The sequence below is a fragment of the Meles meles genome, chromosome 3 (genome assembly GCF_922984935.1).
Source record: "Meles meles chromosome 3, mMelMel3.1 paternal haplotype, whole genome shotgun sequence".
Taxonomy (NCBI): Eukaryota; Metazoa; Chordata; class Mammalia; order Carnivora; family Mustelidae; genus Meles; species Meles meles.
The window spans coordinates 90,709,377-90,718,927 of NC_060068.1; the positions used below are offsets into that span (position 1 = coordinate 90,709,377).

General features: G+C 37.5%; 1 pseudogene; it reads left to right on the forward strand.

The window, feature by feature from the left end:
- The first annotated feature begins 990 nt into the window (after nt 1–990).
- LOC123939448 lies at nt 991–1,215 on the forward strand (annotated as a pseudogene).
- Nucleotides 1,216–9,551: the final 8,336 nt, after the last annotated feature.

Below are 9,551 nucleotides of genomic sequence, written 5' to 3' on the forward strand. Positions count from 1 at the left end.
ATGAGAGTTTCTTTTGGATAAGTTATGCTACAGTATAGCTAGCTACCAGCCAGAGGAAGTGCTGATATGTGTTTCTTCAGCAAGGATTTGACTTCCTAATGTGTGCCAGGCATGTGGTTAGTTCTAGGTCCTAATAAAGAACACAGGATAAATCTAGCTTCTGTCCCTCTTAAGATGGACATCATCAAGAAGACATAAGTACATCAGTACATAATTAGAATTTTTGAAAAGAGCTGTGAAGAAGATGTGTAGGGTGTTAGAAGGACCTACACCACAGGAGTAAAAATTAGATTTGGAAGTCAGTAAATAGTGCTGGTTCTAATTTCTCCAGCTCTGGATAAATATCTCTGCACTTTCTGGATTTCTCATTACTTTTTTGATACTATTTTTGTCATATTTCAAAAAAATCTTGGACTTCTGTAATTGGAAACAAATAAAGGTGGGTTTAATGGTTTCTTAATAAAGAGCTCACTTCAGAAATCAGTTTGGCTAGATGGTCTTGTCAGCATGATTTCAGGTTAGGAACTGAGTATGCATTGAGGGAAAGTCAGTGTGTATAAACCTCTTTGACTCATATCCATCCTGGAATTATTTCCACCTGTCACTGTTCAAGTAGTTTCTCCAGGCCATTAAATAATAGTGTACAACACTTTCTTCACTTCCTGATAATGGATTTCTTTCTTGTTTCCTGGGGCTGGGCTCAGAATAGAATCTTAGATTTCATGGTGTGTGTGTGTGTGTGTGTGTGTCCAGGATACTAAATAGTTCATGTAAGTATAACGAAGACATACTGACTGTCAAATGCAAATGAACTTGACTTTGTAAAACAGTTTTTTATTGGTAAGAAGATTGAGATACTTTGATAGCTAAAAGGAATTTTTGTATGTAAAAAAGTTGCTAAATACTTTAGGCTAATTCAGACACTAACAAAATGACAATTTGGTATTTCAGAAATAGTACCAATTAGAGGCAGAATTAAAATCTGGTGGAAGCTTTGCACAGTGGCAGTATCGTAGCCAATGATGTTTATCCGAGGCGCGATTATTGCTAATTAAAATCTGGTGGAGGTGTCAGTGCAACATCACTTTCTTTCAAGTTTATGTGGCTTTCTTTATGACATGGGGGTTTAGGTTTTTTTTATTCATACACTAGAGATAATATATTCTATAACAACATCCTGATGTTGGAGGCAGGTTTTTAAAAAATATTGAATGTAAGGTAACTTTAACTTAGAAACAATTAGATAAGCCAAAATTGAAACTGTGATCATAATTATACTTTGGGTCTATTTTCGTGTGTGGTGTAAGGAAGTGGTCCAATTTCATTTTTCTGCATGTGGCTGTCCAATTTTCCCAGCACCATTTATTGAAGAAGTATATCCATATATTTAAATAGATCAAAATCATATAGAACACATTTTCTGAGCACAGTGGGATTAAACTAAAAGTCACTAAAAGTAAGTAACAGTTAAAGTTAATAATAACTAAAATTAAGTAATTCATTCATAAAGAATCTATGGGCTATGTGTGAAGTAATAAGAGATAATGAAAGCAGGACCTAGTGGGAAACCTACAACTCTAAATGATTATGTTAGGAAAGAAGATATAAAATCAGTAACCTAAGGCTCCATCTTTTTGTTTGTTTCTTTGTTTATTTTCAGCGTAACAGTGTTCATTGTTTTTGCACCACACCCAGGGCTCCATGCAGTACGTGCCCTCCCTATTACCCACCACCTGCTTCCTCAACCTCCCACCACCCTCCCCCCCCCCCCCCCCGCCCTTCAAAACCCTCTGGTTGTTTTTCAGAGTCCATAGTCTCTCATGGTTCATCTCCCCTTCCAGTTTCCCTCAACTCCCTCTCCTCTCCATCTCCCCATGTCTTCCGTGTTCTTTGTTATGCTCCACAAATAAGTGAGACCATATGATACTTGACTCTCTCTGCTTGACTTATTTCGCTCAGCATAATTTCTTCCAGTCCTGTCCATGTTGCTACAAAAGTTGGGTATTCATCCTTTCTGATGGAGGCATAATACTCCATTGTGTATATGTACCACATCTTCCTTATCCATTCATCTGCTGAAGGGCATCTTGGTTCTTTCCACAGTTTGGCAACCGTAGCCATTGCTGCAATAAACATTGGGGTACAGATGGCCCTTCTTTTCACTACATCTGTATCTTTGGGGTAAATACCCAGCAGTGCAATTGCAGGGTCATAGGGAAGCTCTATTCTTAATTTCTTGAGGAATCTCCACACTGTTCTCCAAAGTGGCTGCACTAACTTGCATTCCCACCAACAGTGTAAGAGGGTTCCCCTTTCTCCACATCCTCTCCAACACGTGTTGTTTCCTGTCTTGCTAATTTTGGCCATTCTAACTGGTGTTAGGTGGTATCTCAATGTGGTTTTAATTTGAATCTCCCTGATGGCTAGTGATGATGAACATTTTTTCATGTGTCTGATAGCCATTTGTATGTCTTCGTTGGAGAAGTGTCTGTTCATATCTTCTGCCCATTTTTTGATATGATTATCTGTTTTGTGTGTGTTGAGTTTGAGAAGTTCTTTATAGATCCTGAATATCAACCTTTTGTCTGTACTGTCATTTGCAAATATCTTCTCCCATTCCGTGGTTGCCTTTTTGTTTTGTTGACTATTTCCTTTGCTGTGCAGAAGCTTTTGATCTTGATGAAGTCCCAAAAGTTCATTTTCAGATGGCTCTTCTTTTCACTACATCTGTATCTTTGGGGTAAATACCCAGCAGTGCAATTGCAGGGTCATAGGGAAGCTCTATTTTTAATTTCTTGAGGAATCTCCACACTGTTCTCCAAAGTGGCTGCACTAACTAGCATTCCCACCAACAGTGTAAGAGGGTTCCCCTTTCTCCACATCCTCTCCAACACATGTTGTTTCCTGTCTTGCTAATTTTGGCCATTCTAACTGGTGTCAGGTGGTATCTCAATGTAGTTTTAATTTGAATCTCCCTGATGGCTGGTGATGATGAACATTTTTTTTTTCACATGTCTGATAGCCATTTGTATGTCTTCATTGGAGAAAGCTGTAAAGACAAAGGAAAGAAAACCTAAAGTCAGTAGAAAAAAATAGTGCAGAAATCATCATAAGCAACAACAAAAAACCTGCCAGGCAATAAAGAAAATTAACAGAGGCAAAAAAAAAAAATGAGTCAAATCAACAAATTTGTAGCTAGACTGATTATGAAAATAAGAGAGAAAAAAAGAAACTACTAATATTGGTATACAAAAGGTTTTATTACCACAGATTCTACAGAGATTAAAAGGATAGTATGAGATGAGATGGCATCTAAAACTTTACAACAAACTTGACAAATTAGATAAAATGGAAAAATTTATTGAAAAATACAACTTGCAAAATTAACACAAAAAAATTACTAAAAATAAAAGAAATGCTGCAATCGGAATACTTGGGGTTCAGAAAAAGAAATAGAACTTTTTATCAAATCCTCCAAAACCATTTAAGTAAGAAATAACACCTGTCTTGTCAAAAATTTCAAAAAAGGAAGTTAGATCACTGCTCTCCTTGTTTGTGAGCCCAGCACAAAGTACAAAATAATTATCAATTAAGACCAAAATTCCTCATGGATATAAACAGAAGCTTCCTTAATGAATTGTTAATATTTGATGTCTACATATATCATGAGCAAATAGGGTTTATCCTAAGAATATAAGAGTGGTTTTGTCTTTTAAAATAACTCAGTGTAGTTGACTATATTCATAGATGAAAGGAGAAAAATGTACAGATCATTTTTTTCCTTTCCTTTTCTTTTTTAAATTTTTTTATAAACATATAATGTATTTTTATCCCCAGGGGTACAGGTCTGTGAATTGCCAGGTTTACACACTTCACAGGACTCACCATAGCACATACACTCCCCAACGTCCATAACCCCACCCCCACCCCTCCTCCCCCCAGCAACCCTCAGTTTGTTTTGTGAGATTAAGATTCACTTATAGATTGTCTCCCTCCCAATCCCATCTTGTTTCATTTATTCTTCTCCTACCGCCCTAACCCCCCATGTTGCATCTCCACGTCCTCATATCAGGGAGATCATATGATAGTTGTCTTTCTCTGGTTGACTTATTTCACTAAGCATGATACCCTCTAGTTCCATCCATGCCGTCGCAAATGGCAAGATTTCATTCCTTTTGATGGCTGCATAGTATTCCATGGTGTATATATACCACCTCTTCTTTACCCATTCATATGTTGATGGACATCAGGTTAATTCCAGAGTTTGGCTATTGTAGACATTGCTGCTATAAACATTTGGGTGCATGTGCCCCTTCAGATCACTACATTTGTATCTTTAGGGTAAATACCCAGTAGTGCAATTGCTGGGTCATAGGGTAGTTCTATTTTCAGCATTTTGAGGAACCTCCATGCTATTTTCCAGAGTGGTTGTACCAGCTTGCATTCCCACCAACAGTGTAGGAGGGTTCCCCTTTCTCCGCATCCTCGCCAGCATCTGTCATTTCCTGACTTGTTAATCTTAGCCATTCTGACTGGTGTGAGGTGATATCTTGTTGTGGTTTTGATTTGTATTTCCCTGATCCTGAGTGATGTGGAGCACTTTTTCATGTGTCTGTTGGCCATCTGGATGTCTTCTTTGCAGAAATGTCTGTTCATGTCTGCCCATTTCTTGATTGGATTATTTGTTTTTGGGGTGTTGAGTTTGCTAAGTTCTCTATAGATTTTGGACACTAGCCCTTTATCTGATAGATCGTTTGCAAATATCTTCTCCCATTCTGTCAGTTGTCTTTTGATTTTGTTAACTGTTTCCTTTGCTGTGCAAAAGCTTTTGATCTTGATGAAATCCCAATAGTTCATTTTTGCCCTTGCTTCCCTTGCCTTTGCCAATGTTCCTAGGAAGATGTTGCTGCGGCTGAGGTCGAAGAGGTTGCTGCCTGCGTTCTCCTCAAGGATTTTGATGGATTCCTTTCTCACATTGAGGTGCTCATCCATTTTGAGTCTATTTTCGTGTGTGGTGTAAGGAAATGGTCCAATTTCATTTTTCTGCATGTGGCTGTCCAATTTTCCCAGCACCATTTATTGAAGAAGCTGTCTTTTTTCCATTGGACATTCTTTCCTGCTTTGTTGAAGATGAGTTGACCATAGAGTTGAGGGTCTATTTCTGGGCTCTCTATTCTCTTCCATTGATCTATGTGCCTGTTTCTTTGCCAGTACCATGCTGTCTTGATGATGACAGCTTTGTAATAGAGCTTGAAGTCCAGAATTGTGATGCCACCCACTTTGGCTTTCTTTTTCAATATTCCTTTGGCTATTCGAGGTCTTTTCTGGTTCCATATAAATTTGAGGATTATTTGTTCCATTTCTTTGAAAAAAATGGATGGTATTTTGATAGGGATTGCATTAAATGTGTAGATTGCTTTAGGTAGCATAAACATTTTCACAATATTTGTTCTTCCAATCCAGGAGCATGGAGCATTTTTCCATTTCTTTGTGTCTTCCTCAATTTCTTTCATGAATACTTTATAGTTTTCTGAGTATAGATTCTTAGCCTCTTTGGTGAGATTTATTCCTAGGTGTCTTATAGTTTTGGGTGCAATTGTAAATGGGATTGACTCCTTAATTTCTCTTTCTTCTGTCTTGTTGTTGGTGTACAGAAATGCAACTGACTTCTGTGCATTGATTTTATATCCTGACACTTTACTGAATTCCTGTACACGTTCTAGCAGTTTTGGAGTGGAGTCTTTTGGGTTTTCCACATATAGTATCATATCATCTGCGAAGAGTGACAGTTTGACTTCTTCTTTGCCGATTTGGATGCCTTTAATTTCTTTTTGTTGTCTGATTGCTGAGGCTAGGACTTCTAGTACTATGTTGAATAGCAGTGGTGATAATGGACATCCCTGCCGTGTTCTTGACCTTAACGGAAAAGCTTTCAGTTTTTCTCCATTGAGAATGATATTTGTGGTGGGTTTTTTCATAAATGGCTTTGATAATATTGAGGTATGTGCCCTCTGTCTCTACACTTTGAAGAGTTTTGATCAGGAAGGGATGCTGTACTTTGTCAAATGCTTTTTAAGCATCTATTGAAAGTATCATATGGTTCTTGTTCTTTCTTTTATTAATGTGTTCTATCACATTGATTGATTTGCGGATGTTGAACCAACCTTGTAGCCCTGGAATAAATCCCACTTGATCGTGGTGAATAATCCTTTTAATGTACTGTTGAATCCTATTGGCTAGTATTTTGGTGAGAATTTTTGCATCTGTGTTCATCAAGGATATTGGTCTGTAGTTCTCTTTTTTGGTGGGATCCTTGTCTGGTTTTGGGATCAAGGTGATGCTGGCCTCATAAAATGAGTTTGGAAGTTTTCCTTCCGTTTCTATTTTTTGGAACAGTTTCAAGAGAATAGGAATTAGTTCTTCTTTAAATGTTTGGTAGAATTCCCCTGGGAAGCCGTCTGGCCCTGGGCTTTTGTTTGTTTGGAGATTTTTGATGACTGTTTCAATCTCCTTACTGGTATGGGCCTGTTCAGGTTTTCTATTTCTTCCTGGTTCAGTTGTGGTAGTTTATATGTCTCTAGGAATGCATCCATTTCTTCCAGATTGTCAAATTTGTTGGCGTAGAGTTGCTCATAGTATGTTCTTATAATTGTCTGTACTTCTTTGGTGTTAGTTGTGATCTCTCCTCTTTCATTCATGATTTTATTGATTTGGGTCCTTTCTCTTTTCTTTTTGATAAGTCTGGCCAGGAGTTTATCAATCTTATTAATTCTTTCAAAGAACCAGCTCCTAGTTTCGTTGATTTGTTCTGTTGTGTTTTTTTGGTTTCTATTTCATTGATTTCTGCTCTGATCTTTATGATTGCTCTTCTCTTGCTGGGTTTAGGGTTTCTTCCTTGTTCTTGCTCTAGCTCCTTTTGGTGTAGGGTTAGGTTGTGTACTTGAGACCTTTCTTGTTTCTTGAGAAAGGCTTGTACCGCTATATATTCTCCTCTCAGGACTGCTTTCGCTGTGTCCCACAGATTTTGGACCATTGTGTTTTCATTATCATTTGTTTCCATGAATTTTTTCAATTGTTCTTTAATTTCCTGGCTGACCCATTCATTCTTTTAGAAGGATGCACTTTAGTCTCCACATATTTGGGTTCTTTCCGAATTTCCTCTTGTGATTGAGTTCTAGCTTCAGAGCATTGTGGTCTGAAAATATGCAGGGAATGATCCTAATCTTTTAATACCAGTTGAGACCTGATTTAGGACCCAGGATGTGATCTATTCTGGAGAATGTTCCATGTGCACTAGAGAACGATGCATATTCTGTTGCTTTGGGATGAAATGTTCTGAATATATTTGTGATGTCCATCTGGTCCATTTAAGGCCTTTATTTCCTTGTTGATCTTTTGCTTGGATGATCTGTCCATTTCAGTGAGGGGAGTGTTAAATTCCCTTACTCTTACTCTATTATTGTCAGTGTGTTTCTTTGATTTTGTTATTAATTGGTTTATATAGTTGGCTGCTCCCATGTTAGGGGCATAGATATTTAAAATTATTAGATCTTCTTGTTGGACAGACCCTTTGAGTATGATATAGTGTCCTTCCTCATCTCTTGTTATAGTCTTTGGCTTAAAGTCTAATTGATCTGCTATAAGGATTGCCATCCCAGCCTTCTTTTGATGTCCATTAGCATGGTAAATTGTTTTCCACCCCTCACTTTAAATCTGGAGGTGTCTTCAGGTCTAAAATGAGTTTCTTATAGGCAACATACTGATGGGTTTTGTTTTTTTATGCATTCTGATACTCTGTTTCTTTTGATTGGGCCATTTAGCCCATTAACATTCAGGGTAACTATTAAAAGATATGAATTTAGTGTCATTGTATTGCCTGTAAGCTGACTGTTACTGTATATTGTCTCTGTACCTTTCTGATCTACTACTTTTAGGCTCTCTCTTTGCTTAGAGACACCCCTGATCCTTCTGTGACCCTGTGGGACCTGTGGCCATGCTGACCCCGCATAGGCTTCACTCTGGTTTAGCCTCTGGAGCAATGTCCCTCAGCAGAACAGACTTTTAAAATTCCTTGTTTAGTGCTCCCTTGCTTTGCCGCTTTCTGGGAGCTGGCCCCTCCCTCCACAGTCTATCTCCCTGTCACTTTGAATTCACTTCTCCGCCAGTCCTACCTTTCAGAAAGTGGTTGATTTTCTGTTTCTAGAATGCTGTTCTTCTTCTCTTCCATCTCCTGTTGGATTTGTAGGTGTTTGCAATGTTTAGATAATCTATCTAGCTGATCTGCTACCTGATGTAGTCTCAGCCTGCTACTTCTCCGCCATCTTTTCCAGATCATTTTAATAGATGTAAAAAATAATTCAGAAACAATAAATAGGCATTCCTTATTAAAATGATCAGCAAATTAATAATAGGAGTTTTTTTTTCTCAAAAAATAGAGCTCCTTCCAGTTGAAACACATCTTGTTAAAGAGGGCACATTTTGTCATGAGCGCTGGGTTTTATATGTAACTAATGAATCATTGAACACTAAATCAGAAACTAATGATGTACTATACAGTGGCTAACTGAACATAAAAAAAAAGGAACATGGAAATTGCCGCTGAATTGTAACAACAGATAAAAAACTGAACTGAAAATCATCAGTGCTTCTTATGTCTGTCAGGGACATTAGGTCATCAGGAAAACTTCTGTTCCCAAAATTGAAGAGACAGACAGATAGATGCAAGAATCATAATATATAGGAGCATAAACCCATGAACAGTAGTTGACATAGAGGCCAGTACTAAGGCAGGAAAACAAACTATTCTTGACCAGTCGCTGAAGGCTCTGTATATGGAAGTCTGAGAGTTAAAACCTCCACGGGGGCCTAATGATACAGGGACTACACTTATTTGTGAGTTTCACTTCCTGAACCCTGTCAGGTTTTCACAACAAAGACCAAAATAATAATAATAATAATAATAATAATAATAATAATAATAACAGCAACAGCAGCAGCAGCAATAGTAATATATATATACATATATATTATATATATATATATTATTACTATACCTAAACATGTATTCAAATTGCAGAAAATCAAAGATAAAGTATATAATAATTATAATTTAGTATTATTACAATGCTTTTGATCTCCAAAATTTCTTTTTAATTTTTTCTTGGACAATTCTCTGCTTACCTTCTGGCTGTCTGTTCTTGCATTCTGTCTGCTTTATCCACTGGTACCCTTAGCACACCTGACATAGTTGTTTTAAACTTTCAGTCTGTAAATTCCAATATCCCTGCCATTTCTGGGTCTTGTTTGCTCTTTTGTCTCAAAAACTAGTTTTTGCCTTTTAGTATGCCTTGTAGATTTTGTTTGGAATCCAGACAGGATGTACTAGGTAAAAAGAACTGAGATAAATAGGTCTTTAGTGGTGTGGTGGTAAGATGAGTATGGGAAGGGAAGCCTTCTATCCCATGATTAAATCTCAGTCATTGTGTGAGCCTGTGTCCCTGGGCTATAATGTTTAAAAGTTCTCAGGTTTTTTTCACACCTTCGCACCCTCC